The sequence below is a fragment of the Nerophis lumbriciformis genome, linkage group LG03, assembly GCF_033978685.3.
Source record: "Nerophis lumbriciformis linkage group LG03, RoL_Nlum_v2.1, whole genome shotgun sequence".
Classification (NCBI taxonomy): domain Eukaryota; kingdom Metazoa; phylum Chordata; class Actinopteri; order Syngnathiformes; family Syngnathidae; genus Nerophis; species Nerophis lumbriciformis.
Window position 1 is genome coordinate 33,026,870 of NC_084550.2, and position 16,163 is coordinate 33,043,032.

Below are 16,163 nucleotides of genomic sequence, written 5' to 3' on the forward strand. Positions count from 1 at the left end.
GAGATCGTTTAACCCTAAAATGTAACAAAACAGTCGCAATGTGTTTCAATCATTAAATGAAATTCAGGTCAACATTAATCAAAATAAAATAGAGCAGGTGTGAATAAAGAATTTAAATATTTGGGTGTTATTTTGGACCCGAAGCTGCAAACCCCGTTTCCATATGAGTTGGGAAATTGTGTTAGATGTAAATATAAACGGAATACAATGATTTGCAAATCATTTTCAACCCATATTCAGTTGAATATGCTACAAAGACAACATATTTGATGTTCAAACTCATAAACATTTTTTCTTTGCAAATAATCATTAACTTTAGAATTTGATGCCAGCAACACGTGACAAAGAAGTTGGGAAAAGTGGCAATAAATACTGATAAAGTTGAGGAATGCTCATCAAACACTTATTTGGAACACCCCACAGGTGTGCAGGCTAATTGGGAACAGGTGGGTGCCATGATTGGGTATAATAGTAGATTCCATGAAATGCTCAGTCATTCACAAACAAGGACGGGGCGAGGGTCACCACTTTCTCAACAAATGCGTGAGCAAATTGTTGAACAGTTTAAGAAAAACCTTTCTCAACCAGCTATTGCAAGGAATTGAGGGATTTCACCATCTACGGTCCGTAATATCATCAAAGGGTTCAGAGAATCTGGAGAAATCACTGCACGTAAGCAGCTAAGCCCGTGACCTTCCATCCCTCAGGCTGTACTGCATCAACAAGCGACATCAGTGTGTAAAGGACATCACCACATGGGCTCAGGAACACTTCAGAAACCCACTGTCAGTAACTACAGTCGGTCGCTACATCTGTAAGTGCAAGTTAAAACTCTCCTATGCAAGGCGAAAACCGTTTATCAACAACACCCAGAAACGCCGTCGGCTTCGCTGGGCCTGAGCTCATCTAAGATGGACTGATACAAAGTGGAAAAGTGTTCTGGGGTCTGACGAGTCCACATTTCAAATTGTTTTTGGAAACTGTGGACGTCGTGTCCTCCGGACCAAAGAGGAAAAGAACCATCCGGATTGTTATAGGCGCAAAGTGTAAAAGGCAGCATGTGTGATGGTATGGGGGTGTATTAGTGCCCAAGACATGGGTAACTTACACATCTGTGAAGGCACCATTAATGCTGAAAGGTACATACAGGTTTTGGAGAAACATATGTTGCCATCCAAGCAACGTTACCATGGACGCCCCTGCTTATTTCAGCAAGACAATGCCAAGCCACGTGTTTCATAGTAAAAGAGTGCGGGTACTAGACGGGCCTGCCTGTAGTCCAGACCTGTCTCCCATTGAAAATGTGTGGCGCATAATGAAGCCTAAAATAGCACAACGGAGACCCCCAGACTGTTGAACAACTTAAGCTGTACATCAAGCAAGAATGGGAAAGAATTCCACCTGAGAAGCTTCAAAAATGTGTCTCCTCAGTTCCCAAACGTTTACTGAGTGTTGTTAAAAGGAAAGGCCATGTAACACAGTGGTGAACATGCCCTTTCCCAACTACTTTGGCACGTGTTGCAGCCATGAAATTCTAAGTTAATTATTATTTGCAAAAAAAAAAAAAAAAGTTTATTAGTTTGAACATCAAATATGTTGTCTTTGTAGCATATTCAACTGAATATGGGTTGAAAAGGATTTGCAAATCATTGTATTTCGTTTATATTTACATCTAACACAATTTCCCAACTCATATGGAAACGGGGTTTATATATAGATATATATTTAAATGTATTTTTTATCCATGTGTCTCGAACAACCTTTTTGATCTTAATTAAGGTAAAAAGTTGTTTACTCTCTGAATAATTTATTTGGTTAGTTTTTAAATCCAAACAAATGAGAAGTCAGTGAGTAAGACAAAAACAAAGTATTAGAATGTCGTAGTTTGTAGTGAGCAACAAAGTACTTTTCCTTCAATGTGTCCTAACTTCTTCTGCACTTACAAAGGCGCCAAGACGTTGGTGTCATGTGGTGTCAGCGTTGGTATCATGTGGTGTCCATCCTGACATTTGCATGGCAGTTTCCTCAAACTCTGTGTGAGACTTTCTTTGAGTGTTGTCGCGCTTCAACGACGCTGAGCTAACACAGGCTAACAGACGGGATGTCAAAGTCACGGTGTGCAGGTGAGTCATGAACGTACAGGTGCCTGTGACCCCGCCTGCCTGGATCAGCTTAGCTGAGTCAACAAACATCTGGGCTGTAAGTGACAGTGTTTGATGGGGAGGAAATGATTGTTTGTTTAACTTCTCCTCACAGAATAAAACTATTAAATACATGGAAGAAAGTGTTCACTTTTTACACATTTTCTTTTGTTACAGCCTTGTTCCAAGATGGAATACATTCATTTCTGTCCCCAACATTCTACACACAAAACCCTATAATGACAATGTGGAATGGAATAAGTACATTTTTGTCCTCAACATTCTACAAACAATACCCTATAATGACAATGTGAAATGGAATAAATTCACGTTTGTCCTCAAAATTCTACACACAATACCCTATAATGACAATGTGAAATGGAATAAATTCCTTTTTGTCCTCAAAATTCTACACACAATACTCTATGACAATTTAAAAAGGAATAAATTCATTTTTGTCCACAAAATTTTACACACAAAACCGTATAATGACAATGTGAAATGGAATAAGTACATTTTTGTCCTCAAAATTCTGCACACAATACCCTATAATGACAATTTAAAAAGGAATAAATTCATTTTTGTCCACAAAATTTTACACACAAAACCGTATAATGACAATGTGAAATGGAATAAGTACATTTTTGTCCTCAAAATTCTACACACAATACCCTATAATGACAATTTAAAAAGGAATAAATTCATTTTTGTCATCAAAATTTTACACACAATACCCTATAATGACAATGTGAAATGGAATAAATACATTTTTGTCCTCAACATTCGACAAACAAAAACCCTATAATTACAATGTGAAATGGAATAAATTCATTTTTGTCCTCAAAAATCTACACACAATACTCTATAATGACAATTTAAATAGGAATAAGTACATTTTTGTCCTCAAAATTCTACACACAATACCCTATAATGACAATGTGAAATGGAATAAATCCATTCCGGGCTACAATATACACCGCCGCTATCACCAAACCCCGCCCACCTCAACCGACGCACGGTGGGGAGGGCCATCAGTGTGACCTGTATGGCTGTTGATCAAGTATGCCTTGCAGTCACTTACGTGTGTGGACAGAAGCCAAATACAACATGTGACCGGGCTGGCACGCTGTTTGTAGAGAGCGCACGCCCTTAATATTATTGTTTGGGTGAAAATCGGCAGACATTCGAGAGAATAGTTGCCCTGAAATTCGGGAGTCTCCCGGAAAAATCGGGAGGGTTGGCATGAATGACGCTGTCAAGCTCACGGGCCGCACTAACACTACATTTTCATATTAAGTAGCAGGCCGCAAAATAACGCGTGTCTGAGACCCGTTATAAGGTATTCTGTGTTACATTTTGAGGACAAACATTAAATTATTTCATTATAGGGTATTGTGTGTTGAACTTTGAGGACAGAAATTAATTTATTCCATTTCACATTGTCATTATAGGGTATTCTGTGTAGAATTTTGAGGACAAACCTAAATTTAGTGCATTTCTATCCATCCATCCATTTTCTACCACTTGTCCTTTTCGGGGTCGCTGAAGCCTATCTCAGCTGCATTCACATTGTCATTATAGAGTATTGTGTGGAGAATGTTGAGGACAAAAATGAATTAATTCCATTCCACATTGTCATTATAGAGTATTGTGTGCAGAATTTTGAGGACAGAAATTAATTTATTCCATTTCACATTGTCATTATAGGGTATTCTTGTCATAGGGTATTGTGTGTAGAATTTTGAGGACAAAAATTAAAGTATTCAATTTCAGATTGTCATTATAGGGTACTGTGTGGAAATTTTTGAGGACAAAATTTAATTTATTCCATTTCACATTGTCATCATAGGAAATTGTGTGTAGCATTTTTTAGGACAAACATAACATAATTCCATTTCACATTGTCATTATAGGGTATTGTGTGTATAATTTTGAGGTCAAAAATGAATTTATTCCATTTCACATTGTCATCATAAGGTATTATGTGTGGAATGTTGAGGACAAAATTAATTTATTCCTTTTTAAATTGTCATAGGGTATTGTGTGTAGAATTTTGAGGTCAAAAATGAATTTATTCCATTTCACATTGTCATTATAGGGTATTCTGTGTAGAATGTTGAGGACAAACATGAATTTATTCTATTTCACATGTCATTATAGGAATTATGCCAGCATTTTGAGGACAAACATGAACTTTTTCCATTTCACATTGTCATTAGAGGGTATTGTGTGGAGAATTTTGAGGACAGAAAATATTCTATTCCATTTCACATTGTCATCATAGGGTATTGTGTGGAGAATTGTGAGGAAAAAATTAATTTATTCCATTTCAGTCATTATAGGGTATTGTGTGTAGAATGCTGAGGACGAAAATGAATTTATTCCATTCCACGTTGTCATTATAGGGTATTGTGAGGAAAAAATTAATTTATTCCATTTCACATTGTCAGAGGGTACATTGTGTGTCGAATTTTTAGAACCAACCTGAATTTATTCCATTTCACATTGCCATTATAGGGTATTCTGTGTAGAATTTTGAGGACAAAAATTAATGTATTCCATTTCACATTGTCATCATAAGGTATTATGTGTGGAATGTTGAGGACAAAAATGAATTTATTCCTTTTTAAATTGTCATTATGCGCCCCCCGCGACCCCGAAGGGAATAAGCGGTAGAAAATGGATGGATGGATGATAGGGTATTGTGTGTAGAATTTTGAGGTCAAAAATAAATTTATTCCATTTCACATTGTCGTTATAGGGTATTGTGTGTAGAATGTTGAGGACGAAAATGAATTTATTCCATTCCACGTTGTCATTATAGGGTATTGTGTGGAGAATTGTGAGGAAAAATTAAATTTATTCCATTTCACATTGTCATCATAGGAAATTGTGTGTAGCATTTTTTAGGACAAACATAACATAATTCCATTTCACATTGTCATTATAGGGTATTGTGTGTAGAATTTTGAGGTCAAAAATGAATTTATTCCATTTCACATTGTCATCATAAGGTATTATGTGTGGAATGTTGAGGACAAAATTAATTTATTCCTTTTTAAATTGTCATTATAGGGTATTGTGTGTAGAATTTTGAGGTCAAAAATGAATTTATTCCATTTCACATTGTCATTATAGGGTATTCTGTGTAGAATGTTGAGGACAAACATGAATTTATTCTATTTCACATGTCATTATAGGAATTATGCCAGCATTTTGAGGACAAACATGAACTTTTTCCATTTCACATTGAAAATCACATTGAGAATTGTGAGGAAAAAATTTATTTATTCCATTTCACATTGTCATAGGGTACATTGTGTGTCGAATTTTTAGAACCAACCTGAATTTATTCCATTTCACATTGTCATTATAGGGTATTGTGTGTAGAATTTTGAAGAAAAAAATGCATTCATTCCATTTCACATTATCACAGGGTATTGTGTGTAGAATTTTGAGGACATGAAATAATGAATTCCATTTCACATTGTCATTACAGGGTATTGTGTGTAGACTTTTGAGGACAAAAATGTATTTATTCCATTTCACATTGTCATTATAGGGTATTGTGTGTAGAATTTTGAGGACAAAAAGGAATTTATTCCATTTCAAATTGTCATTATAGGGTTTTGTGAGTAGAATTTTGAGGACACAATTTTAATTTATTCCATTTCACTTGGTCATAGGGTATTCTGTGTAGAATTTTGAGGACAAAAGTGTATTTATTTTTACATTCTGGAATAAAGTGAAGCGCTGTGACTATTTTCATTATTGCACTAAAAGGTCAACACAATTATAATTGCAACACTTTTGATTATTGCTCCCACTTTTCCTGACCTAAAGTGGAAGATCTTCAACATCTTATGTGCACACAAAGGCCAAGTTGTCTCAGATGTTGACTCGTCGCTGTAGAATGTGTTAATGAGCACTTCCGAGGTGTCAAGATGCTGACTGGAGGGCGTCTGATGGCAGCGTTGCGAAGGGGCGTGGCCTGTGGCGGCGGTATTGGCAGGCGTGTGTTATGGACATTTCATTGAGGTCTTTTTCCTCATGCTAATGATATTGCACGGCCCCATGTAGCAAGGATATAGACTAGAATTTTGAGATCAAAAATTAATTTATTCCATTTCACATTGTCATTATAGGGTATTGTGTGGATCATTTTGAGGACAAATATGTACTTATTCCATTTCACATTCTCATTGGGTATTGTTTGGAGAATTTTGAGAACCAAAATTATTTATTCCATTTCAAATTGTCATAGGGTATTGTGTATAGAATTTTGAAGACAAAAATGAATTTATTCCATTCCACATTGTCATTATAGGGTATTGTGTGTAGAATGTTGAGGACAAACATGCATTTATTCTAATTTACATTGTCATTATAGGGTATTGTGTGTAGAATGTTGAGGACAAACATGCATTTATTCTATTTTACATTGTCATTATAGGAAATTCTGCGATAATTTTGAGGACAAACATGAATTTATTCCATTTCACATTGTCATTATAGGATAGTTTGTGTAGAATTTTGAGGTCAAAAATTTATTTGTTCAATTTCACATTCTCATTGGGTATTGTTTGTAGAATTTTGAGGACCAAAATGATTTATTCCATTTCATATTGTCATTATAGGGTATTGTGTGTAGAATTTTGAAGACAAAAATGAATTTATTCCATTTCACATTGTCATTATAGAGAATTGTGTGTAGAATTTTGAGGACACGATTGAATTAATTCCATTTCAAATTGTCATAGGGTATTGTGTGTAGAATTTTGAGGACAAAAATTGATTTATTCCATTTCACATTGTCATTATAGGGTATTGTGTATAGAATTTTGAGGACAAAAATGCATTTATTCCATTCCACAATGTCATTATAGGGAATTGTGTGTAGAATGTTGGGGACAAACATGAATTTATTCTATTTTACATTGTCATTATAGGATAGTTTGTGTAGAATTTTGAGGACAAAAATTAATTTATTCTATTTCACATTGTCATTTTAGGGAATTCTGCGAGAATTTTGAGGACAAATATGAATTTATTCCATTTCATATTGTCATTATAGGGTATTGTGTGTAGAATTTTGAGGACACATATTTACTTATTCCATTACACATTCTCAATGGGTGTGGTGTATAGAATTTTGAGGACAAAAATGAATTTATTCCATTTCACATAGTCATTATACGGTTTTGTTTGTAGAATTTTGAGGACAAGATTGAATTAATTCCATTTCAAATTGTCATTATAGGGTATTGTGTATAGAATTTTGAGGACAAAAATGCATTTATTCCATTCCACATGGTCATTATAGGGAATTCTGCGAGAATTTTGAGGACAAACATGAATTTATTCCATTTCACATTGTCATTATAGGGTATTGTGTGTAGAATTTTGAGGACAAATATTTACTTATTCCATTTCACAGTCTCATTGGGTATTGTTTGTAGAATTTTGAAGACCAAAATTATTTATTCCATTTCACAATGTCATAGGGTATTGTGTATAGAATTTTGAGGACAAAAATGAATTTATTCCATTTCACATTGTCATTATAGGGTTTTGTTTGTAGAATTTTGAGGACAAGATTGAATTAATTCCATTTCAAATTGTCATAGGGTATTGTGTATAGAATTTTGAGGACGAAAATTGATTTATTCCATTTCACATTGTCATTATAGGGTATTGTATGTAGAATTTTGAGGACAAATTTAATTCATTCCATTTCACATTGTCATTATAGGGTATTGTGTGTAGAATGTTGAGGACCAAAATTATTTATTCCATTTCACAATGTCATAGGGTATTGTGTATAGAATTTTGAGGACAAAAATGAATTTATTCCATTTCACATTGTCATTATAGGGTTTTGTTTGTAGAATTTTGAGGACAAGATTAAATTAATTCCATTTCAAATTGTCATAGGGTATTGGGTATAGAATTTTGAGGACAAAATTAATTAATTCCATTTCACATTGTCATTATAGGGTATTGTGTATAGAATTTTGAGGACAAAAATGAATTTATGCCATTTCACATTGTCATTATAGGGTTTTGTTTGTAGAATTTTGAGGACAAGATTAAATTAATTCCATTTCAAATTGTCATAGGGTATTGGGTATAGAATTTTGAGGACAAAATTAATTAATTCCATTTCACATTGTCATTATAGGGTATTGTGTATAGAATTTTGAGGACAAAAATGAATTTATTCCATTTCACATAGTCATTATACGGTTTTGTTTGTAGAATTTTGAGGACAAGATTGAATTAATTCCATTTCAAATTGTCATTATAGGGTATTGTGTATAGAATTTTGAGGACAAAAATGCATTTATTCCATTCCACATTGTCATTATAGGGAATTCTGCGAGAATTTTGAGGACAAACATGAATTTATTCCATTTCACATTGTCATTATAGGGTATTGTGTGTAGAATTTTGAGGACAAATATTTACTTATTCCATTTCACAGTCTCATTGGGTATTGTTTGTAGAATTTTGAAGACCAAAATTATTTATTCCATTTCACAATGTCATAGGGTATTGTGTATAGAATTTTGAGGACAAAAATGAATTTATTCCATTTCACATTGTCATTATAGGGTTTTGTTTGTAGAATTTTGAGGACAAGATTGCATTAATTCCATTTCAAATTGTCATAGGGTATTGTGTATAGAATTTTGAGGACGAAAATTGATTTATTCCATTTCACATTGTCATTATAGGGTATTGTATGTAGAATTTTGAGGACAAATTTAATTCATTCCATTTCACATTGTCATTATAGGGTATTGTGTGTAGAATGTTGAGGACCAAAATTATTTATTCCATTTCACAATGTCATAGGGTATTGTGTATAGAATTTTGAGGACAAAAATGAATTTATTCCATTTCACATTGTCATTATAGGGTTTTGTTTGTAGAATTTTGAGGACAAGATTAAATTAATTCCATTTCAAATTGTCATAGGGTATTGGGTATAGAATTTTGAGGACAAAATTAATTAATTCCATTTCACATTGTCATTATAGGGTATTGTGTATAGAATTTTGAGGACAAAAATGAATTTATGCCATTTCACATTGTCATTATAGGGTTTTGTTTGTAGAATTTTGAGGACAAGATTAAATTAATTCCATTTCAAATTGTCATAGGGTATTGGGTATAGAATTTTGAGGACAAAATTAATTAATTCCATTTCACATTGTCATTATAGGGTATTGTGTATAGAATTTTGAGGACAAAAATGAATTTATTCCATTCCACATTGTCATTATAGGGAATTGTGTGTAGAATGTTGAGGACAAACATGAATTTATTCTATTTTACATTGTCATTATAGGGAATTCTGCAAGAATTTTGAGGACAAACATGAATTTATTCCATTTCACACTGTCATTATAGGATAGTTTGTGTAGAATTTTGAGGACAAAAATGAATTTATTCTATTCACATTGTCATTATAGTGTATTGTGTGTAGAATTTTGAGGACAACAATTTACTTATTCCATTTCACATTCTCATTGGGTATTGTTTGTAGAATTTTGAGGACCAAAATGATTTATTCCATTTCACATTGTCATAGGGTATTGTGTATAGAATTTATAAGGTATATTACTATATTACAAATACGACTATTTGTAATATTGTCGGTAGCGACCCTGATTGAATAAATAACTAGTGTTTTTTCATTGAAGTACAGCATATTGCCACTAAGTGCTTTTCCGAACAGTTTGTAAAGTCAAAAGGTTGCTCTGGTACACTTGAGTGACAGAACCTTGGCTGACATGTCTCCTTGTTTATGACGCCTGCAGGCGTTCCCTCCCTCCTGGCAAATACAATCCTATTATTATTACTTTTTACTGTAGCCGAGCAGATGGCGCATGAAGGCCTTCTGGTCATGTGACTTTATGACGGCAATACTCCGTTTTGATTGGACATTATGATGTACTTTCACTTGTGTATTTTCATGTGGCTAATTAGGTCGCCACAATATTACAAGTTTCAAAATTACTGTACACCAAGATATGCATATAGCAGGGGTGTCCAAACTACAACCATGTCAATTTAGCCCACGAGACAAAGTGTTTGCACACCGTGTGGTGCACTCTAATTCATGTTTAATACCAGGTGGTCTCTGACTGCATAATAATTGCTGCCATCTTGTGGACAAAGAGAGTAAAATCAGCTCAATGACCCTTGAAAGTACTTAAAATTCACGGCATTTACTTATATGATACAATCCAAAACAACCTTCCCTAGTCATGGTGCAAAAAAACCCCGCAAAGGCCAACACACATGGTGACACATAACACACCCTACTTTGTGGATATTATGGAAAACATCCAAACATTAAAAATGTTATTCTATTACACCCCGTTTAAATCCATGAAGGTGCATTATGGGTAAAATGTTAAAGGTGTGTTTGAAGCATTTTAGCTGCTTGATATTTCTGATTGATTACACAACTTTAAGAAGGTCATCCAGGAAGTAAACATGGTAGAAGTCAAACTTTAACATACTCATTATATTAATTATATATTGAAATTAGGATTGGTTTGCAGTCAAGGTTAGGATTTGGGTTTTGGTCAGGGTAGGTCTTTAGCTTTTTGGGTCTAGTTTAGAACCCTTAATTCTAGTTCAAGTCCCGAACTGTAATTTGAAACCCTCCTTAGAAACTGCAACCCTGGTTTGAAACCCTAATCTTCACCCAAGTTTGCGATATAAGAATCCTCGCGATACTAAATGATATGGCTCCTGTGAAAACAGTCAGGATCAAAGCCCGCTCCGAACCATGGATGAATTCGGACCTATTAGCTGCCATAAAAGACAGAGACAGAAAATACTCCGAATACCAAAAATGTCAAACCGAATTAGATAAACAACCCAATAATTACCTCAAATCACTCCTTTCAACACTCAAAAAGCAATGCAATAAATTAAGAAATAAGGCAAACAACCTGACTAAATCCTTTAAAAAAAATTACATTAACGATAAAATAAAGGAAAACACAATAAGCCACGTGAGCTCTGGAAAATTCTCAACAACCAGCTTCCTGGTTGCAGCCAGAAACTTAAAACCAGACTCACCAACATCAGCATCAAGGAGAGTGACTCCCTCATTACAGACAAAATGGAGGTAGTAAGCAGACTTAACACCTTTTTCACCAGCATAGCCACAACTCTAGTCAACACTCTGGTCGCTTTGGTGTAGAACACATTTAAGCCTTCTACAGAATGCTAGGAGTAATCAACAACAATTTCAAATTAGAAATGGTCTCAACTGACGAGGTGCTTAATAAATTGAGCGCGCTCCAACTAAACAAGGCCACCGGCCTTGACAATATCCCCTCCAGATTTCTCAGGGACTCTGCCACCACCATTGCTCCTATCATCACACACATAATTAACCTCTCAATTAAACAAGGCCAAGTACCCAAGGATTTCAAGATAGCAAGAGTAACTAGGGATGATGTTCAAAACCGGTTCTCCCGGTTGTTCGATAAGAAAAGAACCGATTCCATGAACTCGAATCCCTTTTTGAGAACCGGTTCCCATTATCGAGGCCACTATAGTAAAGAAAAAGAGTTGGTTCTTTATTCGAATCCCGTCCCACAGGAAATGCCCTGTGGGACGGCAATGTTATGCCCATTTGATTGTAGACTCTTACTGACAACTTGTGGCGATATGAAAATACTAAGCGTCATTCGTTTGGGCACTTCCGGGTTGGCGACGTCAGTTCAGTTCATGAGACAATTGAGAAGTAGACAAGTTGTGTTAGCTCTTACAAGCCTTGGAAAAGATACGTCTGTAAGTAAACTGTTTAACTTGTTAATGTAACTCAATATTAAGGTGGAAAGTGGTTAAATTTGGTACTAAGATGTTTATTGAAAAACAATTTTTGTGCACTGTTTCAATGGATGTTTTGAGGACTTAAAGTGGCTGCCAGTCGTGCATTTCCACCATCAAAATAGTTTCAACACTCAGAAGTATTTGTTTGATGATAGTACTGTTTATTTGTGTGAAGCTAATATATACATATTGTGTATTACATTTCAGTATGTTAATTGAATCACATAGCTTATACATTTGTCATTGTGTGTATTTCAGTCTAAAAAAATGAATAAATAACAGTCCAGAGCAAGACAAAAGTAAAGATAGGAAAAGACAAAGCAAGATCAACAACAATAAAGAGCCTAAATGGATTAATCTGCTTTGGAACTTTATTAGACATCTTGGATTGTTTGTTAGCTGTCTGCCTGCGTGTGTAGTTAGTATGTTCCAATAGCAGCAGAAGTGCACTTTTTGGAGAGCTGTATTATTTTCAGTTTTGTGCCCAAGGGACTGATTTTATTTAACACCATATTATTATTTATACACCTATAGTGATCACAGAGACAGGTTGTTTTTGTGTTACTATATATATATTTGTTTTTCTGAAAAATCCCACTTGATATACTTTGGGTAACAACAGTCAATATTCTTTTTTTTTTTTTTTTTTAGGGGGGTAACAGTCAATATTTTTTCTCTTTTTTTTTTTCTTATAAAATAAAAGTGAGCTTTTGTTAAACCAAATATTGTGTTTTTTCCATATACAACAACCTATCTGGATTTGATAAGAGAATCGATAAGGAATCGGTTCAATAAGAGGATTCGATAATGGGCTCGAACTCGATAATTTCTTATCAAACATCATCCCTAAGAGTAACCCCCCTTTTTAAAAAAGGTAGCAAATTAGAACCTGGCAACTACCAACCTGTTTCTATTCTCAGTTACATTTCGAAAGTAGTGGAAAAAATAGTTTATGAACAGGTCGATAGTTACCTTGCCACTAATAAACTCATGTACAAATTCCAATCCGGCTTCAGAACTAACCACTCCACTGACACATGCCTTCTCTATCTGAGCGACCACATCAAACATGAGGTGGACGCGGGCAAATACTGCGGCATGGTCATGCTGGACCTTCAGAAGGCCTTTGACACCGTTAACCACGCTATACTGTTGGATAAGCTCAGAGCAATCGGATTTGATCAAACCTCATGGAGCTGGATGCAATCTTACTTGGAGGGGAGGGAGCAGGTGGTAGAGGTGAACGGCACCGTGTCCCCCCCCCCCCCTCTCAGTAAACTGTGGAGTCCCCCAAGGCAGTATATTAGGGCCTTTACTGTTCCTAATATACATATACGACATGTCATCAGCATGCGACTGTGAATTGTTCTTGTTTGCGGATGACTCGGCCCTGCTGGTATCAGACAAGGACAAGTCACAGGTGGAGAAAATCCTCAGTGCTGAACTCTGTAGAACTTGCACCTGGCTCGCTGACAACAAACTATCCATACACTTGGGTAAAACGCATTCCATCCTGCTTGGGTCCCACATCAACCTTAAGAAAGTCAATGACTTCACTATAAAAGTGGGTGACATTGTTATCACCAGGAAAGATGAGGTCATCTACCTAGGTTCCATTCTAGAGGCTAATCAATCCTGTGATAAAATGGCAACCAATGTAATCAAAAAGCTCAACCAACGAACAAGATTTCTCTATAGAATCTCCTGTCTGGTCAACAAAAGCCCCATGAGGATTCTAGGGGGAACTCTCATTCAACCCTTTTTAGATTACGCATGCACCTCCTGGTACCCTAGCACCTCCAAAACCCTCAAATCTAGACTCCAAACATCCCAGAACAAGCTAGTCAGATTACTTCTAGACCTCCACCCCAGATCCCACCTCACTCCTACCCACTTCTCCAAAGTGGGCTGGCTCATGGTGGAGGACAGAGTAAAACAACTTGCACTGAGCCTAGTCTATAAAATCCGCTACACCTCCCTGATACCGAAGTACATGTCAAACTACTTCCTTAACGTAAATGACCGCCATAACCACAACACCAGGGGGAACTCCACTAACCACGTTAAACCCAGATTCCGATCTAACAAAGGTCTTAAAGGGGAACATTATCACCAGACCTATGTAAGCGTCAATATATACCTTGATGTTGCAAAAAAAAGACCATATATTTTTTTAACCGATTTCCGAACTCTAAATGGGTGAATTTTGGCGAATTAAACACCTTTCTATTATTCGCTCTCGGAGCGATGACGTCACATCGGGAAGCAATCCGCCATTTTCTCAAACACCGAGTCAAATCAGCTCTGTTATTTTCCGTTTTTTCGACTGTTTTCCCTACCTTGGAGACATCATGCCTCGTCGGTGTGTTGTTGGAGGGTGTAACAACACAAACAGGGACGGATTCGAGTTGCACCAGTGGCCCAAAGATGCGAAAGTGGCAAGAAATTGGACGTTTGTTCCGCACACTTTACCGACGAAAGCTATGCTACGACAGAGATGGCAAGAATGTGTGGATATCCTGCGACACTCAAAGCAGATGCATTTCCAACGATAAAGTCAAAGAAATCTGCCGCCAGACCCCCATTGAATCTGCCGGAGTGTGTGAGCAATTCAGGGACAAAGGACCTCAATAGCACGGCAAGCAATGGCGGCAGTTTGTTCCCGCAGACGAGCGAGCTAAACCCCCTGGATGTCTTGGCTCACACCGTCCCTTATGCCACCGAAGATGATCAAAAGAAGAATATCGACCCTAGCTTCCCTGGCCTGCTGACATCAACTCCAAAACTGGACAGATCAGCTTTCAGGCAAAGAGCGCGGATGAGGGTATGTCTACAGAATATATTAATTGATGAAAATTGGGCTGTCTGCATTCTCAAAGTGCATGTTGTTGCCAAATGTATTTCATATGCTGTAAACCTAGTTCATAGTTGTTAGTTTCCTTTAATGCCAAACAAACACATACCAATCGTTGGTTAGAAGGCGATCGCCGAATTCGTCCTCGCTTTCTCCCGTGTCGCTGGCTGTCGTGTCGTTTTCGTCGGTTTCGCTTGCATACGGTTCAAACCGATATGGCTCAATATCTTCAGTTTCTTCTTCAATTTCGTTTTCGCTACCTGCCTCCACACTACAACCATCCGTTTCAATACATGCGTAATCTGTTGAATCGCTTAAGCCGCTGAAATCCGAGTCTGAATCCGAGCTAATGTCGCTATAGCTTGCTGTTCTTTCCGCCATGTTTGTTTGTGTTGGCATCACTATGTGACGTCACAGGAAAATGGACGGGTGTATATAACGATGGTTAAAATCAGGCACTTTGAAGCTTTTTTTAGGGATATTGCGTGATGGGTAAAATTTTGAAAAAAACTTCGAAAAATAATATAAGCCACTGGGAACTGATTTTTAATGGTTTTAACCATTCTGAAATTGTGATAATGTTCCCCTTTAACTCATTCTCCTTCTATGCCACATCAATATGGAATGCACTCCCAACAGGTGTAAAAGAAAGTGCATCTCAATCCTCCTTCAAAACCGCACTAAAACAACACCTCCAGGCAACTTCAACCCTAAACTAACATCCTCAATTCCACATCCCACCTCCCCGGATTGTAAATAACCAAATGTAAATAATCAAATGTATTTCTAATGTATATACTTGTTCTTATGCTATCTGAACTCACTATGTTCATTGTTCTCTGTACATATCCTACCAAGTCAGACCTACACTGTTTCAATGCCCATTTCTCTGATGATGCAATTGTTGATGACTGAAGTGTTGTTATCAACCAAACCCTCCTCGGATTGTAAATAATTCAATGTATATACTCTGATGATTAACTTGTGTAATGACTGTATTATGATAGTATATATATTTGTACCATGAATTGATTAACATGGACCCTGACTTAAACAAGTTCAAAAACTTATTTGGGTGTTACCATTTACTGGTCAATTGTACGGAATATGTACTGAACTGTGCAGTCTACTAATAAAAGTTTCAATCAATCAATCAATTGTTGGTGTTTCAAACTACAACTAGAGTTTCTAAAACTGATCCTAGTTTGAAACTCCAATCCCAACCTTTTTCAGGTTGCTTCCATACCCATCTAGGTAATCATGTCCTGGCAGAGCCAGAAGTAGTACTTTTGTCTTTCTTTTTT

The 16,163-nt window shown here is 36.1% G+C and overlaps 1 protein-coding gene across 1 annotated transcript in view; it reads right to left on the reverse strand.

Annotated features, from left to right (window-relative positions):
• The window catches only part of spdef (SAM pointed domain containing ets transcription factor), a 165,686-nt gene that overhangs the window by 51,543 nt on the left and 97,980 nt on the right, over positions 1-16,163 (reverse strand). The window lies entirely within an intron of this gene.